We start from the raw sequence: 16,407 nt of genomic DNA, 5'->3' as shown, positions 1-16,407 counted from the left end.
GACTTCCACCCACACTCTGTGCTCCCTTCGACATTCCTACAGGGACTGGTACCAGCTGTTCTGAAGCTGTAAGCACATTCCTACAGCTCTTTGTTTAGGGGAGAAAGGAAGGGAAAAAAAAAATCTGAAAAGCCTGCTTACCAGAAAACTGATTCTGTCACCTCCCTGCAGGTAAGCCTTTCCACACAGAAACAGCCTGGTCTTGAATGCTGGACGAGGGAACGCTCAGTGCTGAACAAAGAACAGGTTTAGGGCCCGACTGCTTTCCTTCCCTAAAGGGCTCTGACCCCCTGAGCTGGAGCAGTCAGACTGTGCGTCACTTTGTGTGCTCTTCTTTCTGTGGTGAACGCAGAACCTTTGTCACTTTGCATATCTTTTTAATTCTCTTGAGAAATCTTGAGAGATCTCTGCATTTATTAGTTTAGCTTCAGTGCTGTCAGTATGTACTGCCTGCTTTCATAGAACCATTCAGGTTGGAAAAGACCTGCTGTATCATCCAGGCCAACCTTAGCCTAGTACTGAAGCCCACCACCAAACCATGCTGCTGGGCTCTACAGCACCATGTTTCTTGAAGACCTGCATGGATGGTGACCCAACCACTTCCTTGTGTGGTCTCTTCCAATGCCGCACAACCCATCCAGTAAAGAAATCTCTCCTAATATCCAATTTCCCGCTATCTTCTGCTGAACTTCCTTGTAGATACTTCTACACTTAGAAACGCGAAGGTGCCCTGAATATGAAAATCAGGGCTGGAAGTTGCACATGGAGCCCAGGAGTCAAAGCCTCTCTTCTTAAGAAAGAGTTGTTCTTGTAACGGAGAAGGGAAAAGGATCCTTTCCCAAAATATCAGTCTGAAATCATCACGGAGTTCCAAATGAATTCTTGTGAGCAAGAAAGATGAAGTATTCAACAGTATTTGCCACAGAAGATTAAAACTCTGGGATTTGACGTGACGAGTGAATTACAGTGCTGAAAATAAATTCTGGGCTGAATTCTGTGACTCTGGTGTTTCCAACCAACTGTGTTCAAGCTACAGCAAATCTGAGTGGTGTTATACAAAAGCCGATGATCTTCTGAGTGGTAAAGGACATACACCATCAGCTGTCACTGAATTTACCGCAGTCAATTAGCATATAACAGCTCTGCCAGGTTACAAACGAACACGTGAATTATTGTATGTATTTACGTGTGTGAAAACAAATGTTACTTATTTTCTGTATAAAAAAGTTTCCAATGGGACTGCATTCAGAGAAAAAAAAATCCTCCTTAGCAGGAGCTATATCCTGCAGTGCCTGCTGCTGCCTTAGTGCTGCTGGTGCTGCACGGAGGGGAAGGCAGCAGGGGCTGTGCCGCAGGTGCGTGGCTGGAGGAGGTGACCAGGAGCCGTGTCAGGTCACTGAGACATTCCCACAGGGCTCTGTCAGCAGCTTGCAGGTGGTGTGACGGGGTGGGGAGGCCAGGCAGGGACAATCACAGTTCTGTAGGCCTGCAGGGAATTCAGCGAGGGCGTCTCTCCTTGCAGGTGTCAGAGCCATGATCTCCATGGGCCCTTTCCATGCAGGGTGCACAGTGCTTGTCTGCTGTGACAAGTTCCTGTACGTAAAATGGGCCTTTTTCTTTGGGAGGATGCTTTTATTGGAGGGTTAAAAAAGGGGAAACCCATATGGCTGTGCTTTCCTTTGTCTGCCATCCAAACTCTGGTTCTTTGTCTGCCATCCAAACTCTGGTTTGGTCAGGATTTTAAATATTTCCCTGTTACCTTTGGGACTGAAGCTGTAGTGCTATGGCTTGGAGTGACACCCCTCTGAGGTATGTCTGCATTTCGGGATTCTCTTATGCAGGCTCACCAGTCACAGGCTTATGCAAAAGAGAAGTATTTTGTCAGCTTTACACTGAAACCTGTGTGCCTTCACCCCTCTGCAAGGCTGGGCGGTGGGCCTGGAGTGGGGTGGGAGGCTGGGCTGACCCGGGCAGACCCGGCCAGTTGTACTGGGCCTCCGCCCTCCCTGAGCATCACTGCTGGGGAAAGAAGGGTGGCAGCAAGTGAGAGCCAGGCAGCTTGGCTTCCGAAACCAAACCACTTTGAGTCATCTGAGCAGAGGAGCAAAATTCTGCACTTCAGACCTTCTCCTGGTCCCTACCGCTTGCCACTGACGGAGCTGTGTCTGTCTCCGTTAAGCTGCGAGGAAGCCCCCACCTTCAGGACGGATGAAGGTGCAAATAGGCCGTCACCTCGCCTGTTGGCCGTGTCCTCAGGTCACACAGCAGGCGGCTGGGGCCTCCGCAGCTCTCTGGGGCCCATGAGCTGCGAATGCTGCTGCACAGAGCCCTCAGCAGGGGGTGGTTCTGCTGGTTTTTAACTTTATGGGTTGTTTCTGTTCCATTGACAAGCACCATAAAAATGCCTGCTCTGTTGGCAGCAGTATACGTGACCTGGTTTGGGGGGTTTCTTTTTCTGTTTTCTAAACAGCCGCTAAGAGTTGGAAAGCTCTAGTTGTGCAAATAATACTCATCTGTACCTGCCGTGTGGTCATCCACAGATCTGTGTGTGTTTACCTAAAGCAAATCCGACAGCCAGCCCTGTGGGTTTCACGTTGCCCTGGGGCAGGTGAGGTGGCCCTGTGCCAGCCCCCAGCCCGCAGGTACCGAGCTCCTGGTCACAGCGGGGGGCAGCGGGAGCTGCTGTGCCCTGCAGCCCCCAGGCACCCGGTGCAGCATGGCAGCCACAATCTCTCCTGGCATTTCTAGAGCACAAAAACTGGTCTGAAGAATGAGTTCTGTGCAAAATCGCTGATGGAAGATCTTCGTGGTCCCCTCCTGCCAGAACAGCAGGGAGAGGATTGCCCTGCTTGCACCAGAGAGTAGCGATGTGCCTACCTGCATGCACAGTGTGCCTCTGCTTCGCTCCTCGGGTGATTTGTGGAGGACTTTCTGCATTTGCTCTGTGCTTTACTGCCTTCTGTGCAGCTTGGGCATGGTGCAGAAGAGTTGTTCCATTGCGAAGTAAGAAACCAAACTTACCTTCCACGCTTTGAGCACTAAAGTTAAATATTGCCAGGAGAGGTCAGAAAGCTCACCCGAGAGGCTGAATGACCTGACTGCCCAGAGGAGGCCCTGGAAAGATGTGCTCCTTGTGAACCATCCCCAGGGATGGCCCTGCCTGCTTCTCCTGGTGACTGCTGGCAGTCCCTGATGGCACCAGTCTGTGCTCAGCTGTCAGGCAGGACATGTTATTTTTCCAGTTCACTTGTCACTCTGCACTTGATGAATATATAAGTTCTTCCACTTGGTTCCAGCAGTCACCCTCTGCAGTTCTGCCATGAAGAAGCGGGATGCCATGTGCCATACGACCCAGGGGCTTCTTTCACAAACGCGGCAAAAACACGTGGCAAAAGGTGGTAAGGGAGGTGGTCAGTCCTGTCTGACACGGCGAGAGGCACAGCTGCCCCACCATCTGCATCATTTCAGCAGCCCCCTCCAGTCTGACATTTCCTAAAATCCAGGGTACTGCTTTCTGTGTGCCAGGCTCTTGGTGTGCTTCTGTTTGCCCACGACACTGACGGAGCTCACAACCTGCATTAATATTTGTGCTCACTGAAACTCATTAATGGTTTGTGTGAAGCTCAAAGCATTTTACAACGATATTTTGCTGACTTTTATATCAGCTTCGTGAGTCTCTTTTTGTCATATAAAAATCATTATTTCAGTGTTTTGTTTCAAAGTTTCGGGGTCATTCATACCTGTGATAGAAAGCAGGGTAAAAGCCAGCAGCAATTCCAACCCCTGAAAGGTGCATTTTTGCCTTGTTGCGTGGTGAAGTCCTTTTGCAGGCCATCTACAGGCAGCTACAAGAAGTGGCATTTCTTCCCATAGTACCATGGCCATGTTTGCAAGGGTTCCATCCAAAACTTGCATGTATAAACATCATCTTCAAGTGGTAAATGGGACTGTGAATAGGCTTGCTCTTCCTACAGCCCTGGAGAGCTGTGCGGAGTAAGAATTGCCATCTCTTCCTGGTCAATCTGAAATATCCCTATTTAGGCCAAGGAAATTATAACCTGATATGTTCAAAACTCCTTGAGGAGTTCTGAGGCCTTGATCCTTTTCAAACAAATGGCATCAACCAACCCTCTTAGCTGTCAGGAGCGCAGTGGCACACGAATGGCACTGACCCCATGAGTTTCACAGCACCTGCAGACACTGCCCTGACCTGCCTGCCTTCATGACTTTCAGCAGGGTTCTTTTTTATTTCTTCCCGTGCCTTTGTCATGTATTCCACATTGTTTTGAGGACTGAGTAATCGTTTTCTGTCTCACAGTGTCTGTTCACTGAGTCAAGCCCAAAGCTGGGCATGCTTTTAATCTTAATATTGCCAGTAATTATACCAAACTGCACATCTTTCTTTTTCCTCTGCAGCTTGTATTGAATCAGTCTTTCAGCGGGAACTGTGCTTTCCTTAAATGTTCAGTTTCACCAGGTGGTGGGCTGTTTCATTCAGACGTCCACAATAGTTTCAAGTTGACCGTTTACAGGAGCACCGACAGGTAATTCCAAAACTGTTGTCAGAGAGGTGTGTTGTATCATCCTCTGCTGAGAGCACCCAGGCATCGCTTGGGCAGTCCCCCTGCCTGCAGCCTGGGCTGCCCAGCCAGAGCTCTCAGTGTCCTGCGTGGCTTTCTCCTCTCCTTCTGCTGCTCCTGGGCTCTATTTTACTTGGTGGTTATTTTTGTAGTTTTGGTACAACATCTTGAAAATGCTGGATTATTCAGAGCTGTGCTTTTCCTGTCTGTTGCACAGTTTCTTTTACATTTCTCTTGTTATTTGATCTGTGAAATCATTTCTGAAATCTTACTCTTATGACCTGCTGTTTTTCACTTTTCTCTTTAAATCCAAGTCTTTAGTCTAGTTGTGCCTTGCTTTCATTGTAATACTTTCACACAATGGGATTTTTCTGAAGGCAGACACAGCCTCGCCTATAGGTCTGTATTTGTCAGCAGCCTCTTCTGTGAGCACGGTCGCTGTCTTACAAGAAAAGCTGCCAAAGTACCCCGGTTCTGTCTGGCTCATTAATTTCAGAGCAGTCCAAAATGCTTCAGCAGGCTCTCTCTGCTTCTGCAGGCATCTTTAATATTAGTCTGTCTCCTAACAGGTGCATTTCAGATCGGCGATATTCTTCAGACTTGCAAACTGCAGGTTAATAGCTTGCCTTCTCGTCCTGGTTTACTTCAAAGATATTTAGGAGATCACTGTCTTCAGGGCAGCATTAAGAAAGAAATCTGTCTTCTACGTGTCTCCCCTGTGCTGGAGTCCAGCTCCTTGGTGTGGACACCAAGGCTGTGTGTAGATGTTCCAGGGTCTTCACGTTTCCCCAGTGAGTGTCACCTAGGCCAGGAGCTTCGGTTGTTCCACCTCTTGCCTCTTTTCTTTCTGCCTGGTGGCATCTTCCCCAGCCACAGCTTTGGGAAACTCCCTCAGCCATTCAGTGCAGGTGTCAGGAAGTGTCTTTGGCCAGAAGGATGGAAGTGTTGATGTCAGTTTTAAGCCTGTGAATTGCTTGAGGGGTTTGGAAGGCGCCGAGGACTGATAGCACCCGGAGGAGTGCCGCGGTACCCTGCAAGAGCTTGTCCTCTGAGCTCCTCTCCCAGACGTGTCCGTGGTGGTCACTCGGGCTCTTTGTGGGCTTTCCGTTGCTGTGTGGGGTTTCTCACCGGGGCTCTCTCCGGTGCCCAGTCCCAACCAAATCAGCACGGAGCAGGTTCGTTGGCTGCCTCACGTGTGTCCTTGTTCCAGGAGGTGATGGCTTGCACAGGGCCTTGTCTTCACGTGCCCGGAGTGTGTTCCAGGTGAGGAGGTAACCGAGGAGGGAGGCGATGCCTCAGTGCCTGGAGATGTCCATGCTCAAGGGGCCTTGTGGCCTTTTAGCTGGATCCAGCAATCACAAGCACCTCAGTCACGTGGAATTGAGCTATTTATATACCAAGAGAGCCGTGTATGAGGTGGATGCTCCAAAAGAAAATGAACCCAAGGACCCATTTGAGCGCTGTTTCCTCAGCGGAAGGGTGTTAACTTCTAAAAGAAAGGAGTTTTCACCTGCCACAAAGCTCATAAATTATTTTTCAGGTGAAGCTGGAAAGCTGGAGAATAAAAAATGTAATGAAGGACTACAGCCTAGCAGGGAGGTAGTTCCTGGAGGCTGGAAGTGCTGACGGATGTTCGCTGTGTGCCTGGGAAGCATTATTTACTTCAGAATGCGCCTTAGAAAAGAAAACCACGTCTGTTTTCTGCCGAGATGAAATGCTTTTCCTGGCTCTTTATGTATGTATGTGTGCATTGGGGGGGACTGGATTCATGGTGTTTGGAGGCACAGGCTGCCTTCCTCGCTCCTGGAGTTCCTGCTCTGCTCCTCCAGCCCCCAGCACCCCATTGGATCCCGCTCCTTGCCCTGCTCTGCCCAGGCTGCTGGTCTGGGACAACCCCGTGGTGCCCAGGCTGGGGCTCACTGCCCGTGCCCAGCCCGAAGCAGCTCCGAGCTCCTCTCCCCGCTGGCAGAGCGCTGTCCCAGCCGTCCCGATGGAATAATTGCCTTCTGAGCGGCCCCGTAACTGCAGCAGCACAGCGGGAACTGTATTCTCTGTGCTTGTTTTACTGCTGTTTGGATTCCTTTAACATTAGAGCTCACTTTGAGGTTTGTTTTCATTCAGCAAGCTGTGCAGGTGGCAGATGTGACTTGAGAAATGAAGAACTTCCCCTGGCTGCCCACTGGCTGCAGCCCGAGTCGATCGCAGTTAACCCAGCCCAGCTGGAGAGGACTTGGGCAGCTCTGCGGCCAGCTAGGCTTTACCTGCCTCTGTGTTCGGGGGTGCTGCCTGTGTAAGCTGGCTTGATTTTACCTGCAAGTTTGGGGTGTGCTTGCTGGGAGCGAGGTGAGAAACCAGCCGCAGCAGCCCCACGGGGGCAGCGAGCACAGCACCAAGGTGGCAACGCCGAGGAGGTGAGACCCAGGGGTGAGGGGACTGCTCCTGGGCCACCTGCAGCCACCAGGCAGCCTCCAGCTGTGCCGCAGTGGGAAAATGGGAAAATGCTCCCCAGGCAGGCACAAGGCTGTCTGCGTTGCTCTGAGGGTGTCCGTGCACTTGAGGTTTCTGATAGCTGAAGACAGTCCTCGCTGCCACGTTATGAAACTGTCCCTCTCCTGCAATTGTGCTCTTAGCAGCCGTTCTTTAGATGACACCAGAGGATGCTGTTCTTCGTTTTGCGTCTGCAGAAGGACACGGATGCTTTAGGTTTGCTGTTCTAATTACAAGCAGGGCTATTTGAGTGTCTGGTTTTGAAACAGAGATCTGTGGCAAAGCCTACGAGTTTCTCCATGCCATTTGTTGGAACAACACGGCCAATATCATTCTGATACTGGAATAATCAAGTCCTCCTCACACCATTGTTACCAACCTGGAAGGGGGCTTGTGTTAAATACATTTTTCTTTGCCACAATTTACTGTGTGCCCAGTGGGTAGGCTTCAAACAGTGAATTACTTTTTGAACTTCAGAAAATAAAGCTGGAACACGTAGCCACTAGTCTGAAATACCTCAGTGTGAAATAAAACCACATCTTTCTGGGTTTACTATGTCTTAATAATGCAGAAGAATATTTTAGAATCTGAAAGTGTTTCTGAATGGACACAGGTGAGGTTTCACTTTATTACAGTAGAGGTGGTATAGAAAACGCCCTGGCTTTTTAAAATATTTGCTTAAGTTTATTGTTTTCCTTTTCTGACTTAAACGCTTTAGAAGAAAGAAAAAGGCACTGATCTACTTTAATGTAGTCCGAGTCTGTATTTTTCAGCTGAATAATCTGGCAGTTTTTTCTGTCCATGGTGACAACACAGATAAGACTTTTCCCATTTCCTGGACCTGCTAGTCTGAGTGTTTCAGCAACGTGCAAGAGCTGAGGTGTCCCTCTCCTTGTAGCGGATGGCTAGCTGGGAGCATGGCGGGTTTGTGACCGGTGCCTTTCTGATACGGCGATTATAGCTATAGCCTCGAAACAGCCAATGTGAAGCACTGGCAAAGACTTCAAATACCCCATTTGTGGTTCCTGCTTTGTTTCCTGCTTCTTGAATGTGCTGTGTATGATGTCCCCAAACTGAGCTCTGACAAGGCGAGTGTTAGCAGAAAGCTCAGCCACAGCCCTGAGCAGCAGGGCTGGCACCCGGGGGGGCCTCCAGCTCCAGCCCCATGCTCTGCATGGGGAACAGCTGGGGGCTGTGCTGCGGGGTGCCCCATTGTTGGGGCTGAAACCAGGGCAGTCCTGTCTGAAGAGACGGCTCTCAGCACGGAGGTCTCTGTGCTTGGAGGTCTCTTTCACAGGTGTTTGGAAGCCGCAGGGGCAGCCCTCTGCTTGTGTTCAGTGAACACCAGACCCACCTATAGCTAAATTTAACAGAGGGTCCCTCTAGCTTCATGGAAAGTTGCATGAAGTAACTGTGACTGCTCCTTTCCCTGCTCCTGATATGCAAAAAATCCAGGATGATCACTTACCAGCTCCCCTGTGGCCTCTGCCAAGCAGCACATCAAAACGTGTGGGATAGGATAGAAATAAGTAGATGTTCCCAGCTTAAAGATGAAAGGGAAAATATAAGACTGCAAGAAACCTCCAAAATGGATGGCTTTGAACCAAATTCCTCGCTTTAATTCTTGACCATTTTCAAGAGGTATTTGCATAAATCGCTGTTTTTCCCCCTGACATGGATTTTCCTGCAGAGTTTTCTGCAGAAAAATTATGGAGCTCTGAGTTTTTGACAGTTCAATCTTCTGCCCTATTTTACCTTTATGTGCTCTCCAAGTTTAGCTGTTATTCACCTCTGCCAAGAGCATTCTAAAGGCTTAATATAAATCTTGGTATGTGCCGTTTAATCCGTGAAATGTATGCCTAATTTTCCTGCGGAATATCCAGCAGACACACACCCAGGTGATTTTTCCCTTCCAGCTGTAGCTTGATGTAAACCCAGAATATTCACTGGCAATGGCAGCCTGCTGGATTTCCATGGAAATGGCTCCTGCTGGGGGAAAGCTGCAGGCACGGAGTTACAGGTAAGCAGTGAGCCAGAGCCCGTTGGTGCCTTTTTGTTATGCTCCCTAAGCTGGTGGATGGAGGCAGAAGCACGTTTCCTGGAACAGAACGACAGCTGAGCCTGGCAGCCCTATTTAGTCATTGCCCTGAGCTGCACCAAGCCTGTGCCAAGCTGCCAGCGGTGTCCGGGCCTCGTAAGGGACTTGCCAAAACCCGTTCTGCTTGGGAGCGCTTGGAGAGCTCACCCAGCCATCTGGTGGGGAAGAAGACGTAAACACGGGAATTCATTAACTGTAACTAGGCTCTGCTGAGCTTGAGCAAGCTGAGATTTTTTTTTGAGGGTTGGTAACGTGGGTGAAAACTACCTGGTTGCGGGTTTGTAACTCCCTGTGACAAAGCACAGGGCTGCGGGAAACCGCAGAGCAGATGGGAAGGTTTGCCCAGTGCTGCTGGAGAGATGCAGCCTTCCCCGTCCTCTGGCTCAGGAGCAGCTGGATGGTTGTCTGAGAGGCTGCCTAGAAAATATTCTGTGGGAAAGCAGGTGTCTGGCGTGGTAACGTACACGTCTGATTTTATCGTGTTTTGAGTTCTCTAATGGCAGGATTGAAAATCCTTCTCCCGCCTGTTACCCCAGACTCGTAAAGGCGAATGGAGTAACCCAGGCTGTTTGAACGCCCCTTTGCTCCTATAAAATAAGAAGTGATGAGCCTTTTTTCTTTTTCAGTGACTAACCTCTCAGAGGTAGATATTCATTGTGTTGGGAAGTTCTGTCGGTGCCTCATGGCAGACCCATGTGCCTGTTCTGTCCCCCTGACAGAAACGGGACCTCTTCCTGGGAGGTGGCCGGTGGAGCCACCAGCCGCGGGGGCTGCTGCTCTCTGTGGTGGTTTCCACTGCTGCGAAATGTGGGGTGAGCTCACATCGTGGCAGGGCTGTTTGTGTGTTTGAGATGGTGTGGTCACAGAGAACAGGGATAGCAACAGAAAGGAGTCCAGTCAGCACTGAAGACACTTCTGGGGAGTCTTCTGGGTCATCTTTTTTCTCTCTTTGTAGCCCATGATGGGCTATTGCTAGCCCACGACACTACTCATGTGTAGAAGTATTTGTTATGGTGGTATATGAACAACCTCAGCTCCAGAAGATTCCAAAATACAACGCTTGATTTTTCCTTCAGGTTTTGTTATATATCTTTTTTAAAAGGTGATTTGAAGTTTCAAATTGAAATCCAATTGCATGTGTATGTAGGAAAAAAACTGATATTTTCTGAATCAAGACAACATCTGTGTATCTTATAGCTGTCTTTTTGTGACTGTCATAATGTTCATGTCTTGAACGACTGATAATTGCTTTGAATCTTTGTAATAAATTATATTGAAATGCTTTGTGCATCTATACTAGTCCTGACCAAAGTGTTGTACCAAGGTACTTTTAAATTTGCTTTTGTAGCTGGCAAAATGTAGAGGAAAACTAATATTCTAATATTAAAAAAAAAAAAAAAAAAATCATGAACTGAAGAGAAAGTAAATATTTTGTTTTGGCTTGGGACAGAGTCTAGAGGTGGATTTTTCTGTTGAAGTGTCTTTTAGGAAATGATGGAAGATCAAGCAAGCATTCAATTGCTACATAACCTACCCTTACCTTCCTTTCAAGGAAAAAACAAAACATAGAAGTATTGAAATTGAAGTATTTCTGCTTAACAAGTGGAAGTTAGACCCTGGGTTCACAGCAGTACCTCTGAGACCTGCCCTGTGCCCCTTCCAGATGTTGAGCCTCAGGTCCCTGCAGCCGATCCCGTGCTGCTACCCGTGGGCTCGTGGGCAGGTGCCGTCCGAAGGCAGAGCCAGGCAGATCTCTTTGTGCTCTTAACTCAAGTTGTGAGTCTGGTGCAGCCCACCAGGGCTTTGTCTGGGCTGGGCAGCGTTCGGTCAGTGATGTGTGTGCCGCTTGAATCCCCTGTGCATCACCACACCTGGTCACGTAGTGGCTGTTCGGTCCTTCCTGGGCTGAAGGTTTGGAGCTGCTCATGTACAGGCTGCCCGGCAGTCGGCCCTGACCGTGTCCGCTGGGGCTCCTCGGGCAGGGCTCAAGCCTCCCCACCCGGCAGGGGTGGCAGAGGTGTCCTGGTGGGGGATGATTGCACCACGGAGGGACGCTGGAGGCTGCAGCATGGATGGGCAGAGCGCTAGGGTCAGAGAAATGGGGGCAGTGGAGGCATGGATGGTGAGGAACCAAACATCCCCTGTGCAAGCAGAAGAGTTGCTGGAAAGTGGGATTTTTGTGGTTGAGGGCTCTCCGTGCAGCAGCTGGAGGCGTGCTTTGAGGAGCAGAGCATGTTCCAGCAGCACTTTACAGGCGCATTTGTGTGAGCAAGATGAAGGAGGCTGCCCGCAGAGTGCACGTGGCTCCGACTCGCAGCGCTATTTACTGTGTGGTGATTTATTTTGGCCTCCTGGGTGCAGCACACCAAACCTGGAGACCCATGGGGATTTTTCAAAAAATAGAGGGTTGTTAAAGGACTGGGAGAAGCAGCTTATGCAGCTTATGAAGATGTGGAGGATAAGTCTTCGGAGGGCAAATCAAATAATATATTTTTGAGAATTGCCAGAATGAAATAATGGGCATGGGCCAGTGAAAGTGCTGGGGGAGGCACAGCACCGTGGGCTGCTTGTACTTCTGTTCACAAAGCTAAGAAAAAGAGCCACACAAAAGCAGAAATTGAAGGGATACAGGCTGATCCTCTGCCTCATTCCAGCAGGCTGCTCCCTGAGTAGACTTCCATTTGGAGAAGGCGTTCTGCCACCTACAGCTGTTTGGTTGCTCTTTCTCTTTGTGCACTTTCACAGCCTAAACTTTTCTACACTGGAAGCAAATTTCCCCAGGGTTTCCATTCTACCTTGCAGTGTTGGTTGCGTGGGAGTTAGACCTGTTAGAGCAATTTGAAGTATAATCTGCTATTAGCAGTATTTGGGGCTTAAGTGACAAACGGGTAATTATAAATAATAACTCTGTGAGGCCTGGGTGGAATTAGGGAAATCACAGTGAAATGCCTGGGCTGGGGTCCTTGGAGCAGCCATGCTGGAGCTGGAGTCCCCTGTCTGTACTTGTGCACAGCAAAGCACACGGGGTTGCACTGGAGGAGCTGCAGCTGCAGGAATCCCCATGAATTCAGGTTGTTAATGTGGAGGCACAGTCCCCAGTGAAATGTAATGCCATGTATAAGAGAACAGCTCTTCTGTCTGCTTATAATCAGCTCAGGTTTGAAAGCTGCCCTCTGTATTAAATATTTCCATTGAAGTTTCAGACCAAGAAGCCAGGGATTTGTTATATTTTTATACTTTTGTCTTGTTACCAGCTATGGAAGACCTACTGCTTTCATTTTTTTTCTTTTTTTTTTTTCTTTTTTTTTTCTTTCCTTATGGTAAGCACACTTTAGGATCAACCTGTCTGCCTGACTGGAAGCTCATGTATGCAAAAAGAACTGCTTCTGTGTTTGAATCCTCACTTTGGTGTCTTCCTATCAGATTTGGTATTGCATTTGAAACCAGTTTTACATGATTAGACTCTCAAAATGCATTTTTCTACAGCTGGAGGTTTGCTGGCTGTCTAGGAGTGTAGGGTCCTGAAATTGTTGCTGACACCTGCGCTGTTCTGAATGCATATCCACTGCTGGGGAGCTGAATCCAGGCTGTTGATGAAGGCGCTGGTGCTCTGCTGATCCTGCTGTAGGTGAAGGAAAGGCAGCAGGAAAAAGTTTGGAGAGAAACAAGGAGATAGAGATAAGAAGTGACCTAGCCACCTTCTGTCTGCACGAGTCTCATTTAGATTTTGATAGCAGACTTGACTTCCAGTCACATCTGATCGAGCACCAGCCTGGAGGCAGGATCTGTGTCAGCATCCCTGGGGAGCACGGAAGGAGAAGGGATCGGCGCGAGATCTGCTTCCAGTCAGGTTCACCCTGGGCAAAACTCTGCCTCTCGGAGCTCCCGGCACAGGGTGTGCAGCTCACGGGAATGCCCACGGCCCTTCTCTCTGGTCGTGGGTGTCCCTCCACCGCCACCCGCTTGACCCTACGGTGGATTGCTGGGCGAGGCAGGTTCCTTGGGTCTTGTCCTTCCCGGGAACTTGCTTGCAGCAGGACCTGGAGGTGGGGACCGGAGCTGCTGCCATTGAGCCCAAAGACAGTGAGGCTCCAGCCCTTTGAGAAACACTGGGTTTTGGAGAGCTGGGAATAGGAGCAAAGTTCCTGATGTATCTATGGCACTTGCTCCAAGGTGCAGTGGCACTTCCATTCCTGTTGCCCCGAATGGGTCAATAGTTGTCACTGAGATAACGGCAGCCCCCCGCAGCTCTGGGACCATGAGCGGTGCTGCGAGGCCTGGGGCTGGCCCCTGCTCTGCCCTGCAGCGAGCGCTCACCTGCTTCTCCTGGTAGTTTCTGGCTTCTCGTGCCGCACGTCTGGGCCTCCAGGTTCATTCTGTGCCACTTTCAGCTCTGCCAACTTCACAGCTGCCGGGAAACTCCTCCATCACATCCCCTCCTCCATCACGTCCCCTTCTCCCAGGAGCTGGAATGTTACAAGGGCTTAGTTGGAAATCTGCAAATTCATGCAAAAGGCTCCCAAGATTTCGTTTATAATTTTGGGTTTCGGTTCTGTGGGGAGTAGAAGATGGGTGTATCAGTGGTCTCGTAGAATGAGGAACTGGAGAGCATTTGTAGTTCCAACACTGGTTTCTGCTAATTTTCCTCTGGTCTGGGGAGTGCAGTCTGACCCCAGGTGTCTGAAAGCCATGGGAAAAATTAGAGCTAACAGCAAATTGTTATTCATTAATTACTGTTACTCAATTGCACATACAATATCTGAATGCCTGTGCATATATTTAAAAGAACATTGCTGTCTCTTAGGTGGAGAATTAAATTCTGCTGTTCTCGAGTTAAAAACTAATTGCTTCTGCAGAATTGAATCTGGGCTCGTTGCTTTGCAAGTGCAGCATTTCCTTGCCTTCCGTGTAAGAAAGCTTTGGGTTTGCATAGAGCTTAAGCGTGTGTATATATATATATATATATATATACATAGGTACATCAAGCACGGCATCACTAGTAGGTCAAGGGAGGTGATTGTCCCGCTCTACTCTGCGCTGGTGCGGCCTCACCTCGAGTACTGTGTGCAGTTCTGGGCACCACAGTATAAAAAGGACATGAAACTGTTGGAAAGTGTCCAGAGGAGGACTACGAAGATGGTGAAAGGCCTGGAGGGGAAGACGTACGAAGAATGGCTGAGGTCACTGGGCCTGTTCAGCCTGGAGAAGAGGAGGCTGAGGGGAGACCTCATCACAGTCTACAACTTCCTCGTAAGGGGGTGTCGAGAGGCAGGAGACCTTTTCTCCATTAACACCAGTGACAGGACCCGCAGGAACGGGGTTAAGCTGAGGCAGGGGAAATTTAGGCTTGACATCAGGAGGGGGTTCTTCACAGAGAGGGTGGTTGCACACTGGAACAGGCTCCCCAGGGAAGTGGTCACTGCACCGAGCCTGTCTGAATTTAAGAAGAGATTGGACTGTGCACTTAGTCACATGGTCTGAACTTTTGGGTAGACCTGTGCGGTGTCAAGAGTTGGACTTGATGATCCTTAAGGGTCCCTTCCAACTCAGGATATTCTATGATTCTATGATATATATATATATATGTGTATATATATATATGTATATATATACACATTTTTATATACATATATATGTGTATATATATACCTTTTATATACATATATATATACGTATATATATATGTATATAAAAATGTATATTATATATATACATTTATATACGTAATATAAATGTATATATATATACATTTATATTATATATACATTTATATATATACATTTATATACATATATACGTATATATATACATTTTTATATACATATATATATACGTATATATATATGTATATAAAAATGTGTATAAAGTCTTTCCCACTCCTGGCAAGTAGAGAATACCCAGAAATTTTGAGCGGGTGCAGAGAAGGGCGACGAAGCTGGTGAGGGGCCTGGAGAACAAGTCCTGCGAGGAGCGGCTGAGGGAGCTGGGCTTGTTCAGCCTGGAGAAGAGGAGGCTCAGGGGCAACCTTATCACACTCCACAGGTACCTTAAAAGAGGCTGTAGCGAGGTGGGGGTTGGCCTGTTCTCCCACGTGCCTGGTGACAGGACGAGGGGGAATGGGCTAAAGTTGTGCCAGGGGAGGTTTAGGTTGGATCTTAGGAAGAACTTCTTTACTGAAAGGGTTGTTAGACATTGGAATGGGCTGCCCAGGGAAGTGGTGGAGTCACCATCCCTGGAAGTCTTTAAAAGACGTTTAGATGTAGAGCTTAGGGATATGGTTTAGTGGGGACTGTTAGTGTTAGGTCAGAGGTTGGACTCAATGATCTTGAGGTCTCTTCCAATCTAGAAATTCTGTGATTCTGTGAAATTTGGGACTGGTGGGATTTTACAGTGTTCTGCTCAGAAATAAATGGATAAAAAAAATGAGATAAGGACCTCAGTCACCCCTCTAGGTGAAAATCTAGACGAGCTCCTTTGATGTCAGTGGATTTCCAAGAGTATTGGTAGGGTGGGGATATGGCTTCAGCTCCTTAGCCACATCTTCCAAGTGGTCTCAATGTGTAGGAAATGAATTTTAGCACCCAGTTCAAGTACAGTGGTCCTAATTCAAGATGCTTTTTAATGTGATAAACTTGGTAAGAACCCTGTGGCTTTATTTGGTCGTATGATTAAATATTTATTCTTGATTTATCTGGAGTTGCCTGGAGATAAATCATTTTTCTTTGTGTGTCAGTTTCTGAGGATGCGAAAATGTAATTTATATGCACACACAGTGTTTGTGTGCTGTAATCCCGTGGAAGGAGATGTACTTGCCCAGTTTTTATGTGCAAATATGTTTGGGGGAAATGGACTGGAAGCTTAAAATCCAAAGATGGACTGGTTGAAATTGAAGATCGTCATCTCGAAGGGATAATGGGTACAAACCAGGTTGTCTCATTTTATCTTTCTGGAGGGTTTGGGTGAGCTGGAGTGAGGAGGATTTGAGCTGGGTGTTTGCAGCACTCCAGAGCCAGCCTTTTGCTCCCCAGACCTGCAGTGGGCTTGGGGTCATGCTGAGCCTGCTCGGCTCCAACCCTCTTCCAAATGAGGTCAGGGTCTGGATCGCTGCCTGCTCTTGAGAGTCCCTGGGCTGCCAGATCTACTGAAAATGTTTAAAAAGCATCTCGTGAGGCTTGCAGGAAGCCGTCTGGAGGGGGTGATGGATGCTAGCCTTTTATCTTGGGATCTCAGGAGAGCACGGCA

At 48.5% G+C, this 16,407-nt stretch overlaps 1 protein-coding gene across 2 annotated transcripts in view; it reads left to right on the top strand.

Moving 5' to 3' along the window:
* KCNIP1 (potassium voltage-gated channel interacting protein 1) overlaps positions 1-16,407 on the top strand; it is a gene marked incomplete at its 5' end in the record, with an annotated part of 373,601 nt that overhangs the window by 83,379 nt on the left and 273,815 nt on the right. Inside the window, one exon of one of the 2 annotated variants that reach the window (XM_084535738.1) lies at positions 9,065-9,087. The exons of the other annotated variant lie outside the window; for it this stretch is intronic. Of the gene's footprint in view, positions 1-9,064; positions 9,088-16,407 lie in introns of those variants that run through there. 2 annotated transcript variants of the gene reach the window in all.

The sequence above is a fragment of the Aythya ferina genome (assembly GCF_964211825.1).
Source record: "Aythya ferina genome assembly, chromosome: 14".
Taxonomy (NCBI): Eukaryota; Metazoa; Chordata; class Aves; order Anseriformes; family Anatidae; genus Aythya; species Aythya ferina.
This window is presented reverse-complemented; position numbering and strand designations above follow the sequence as displayed.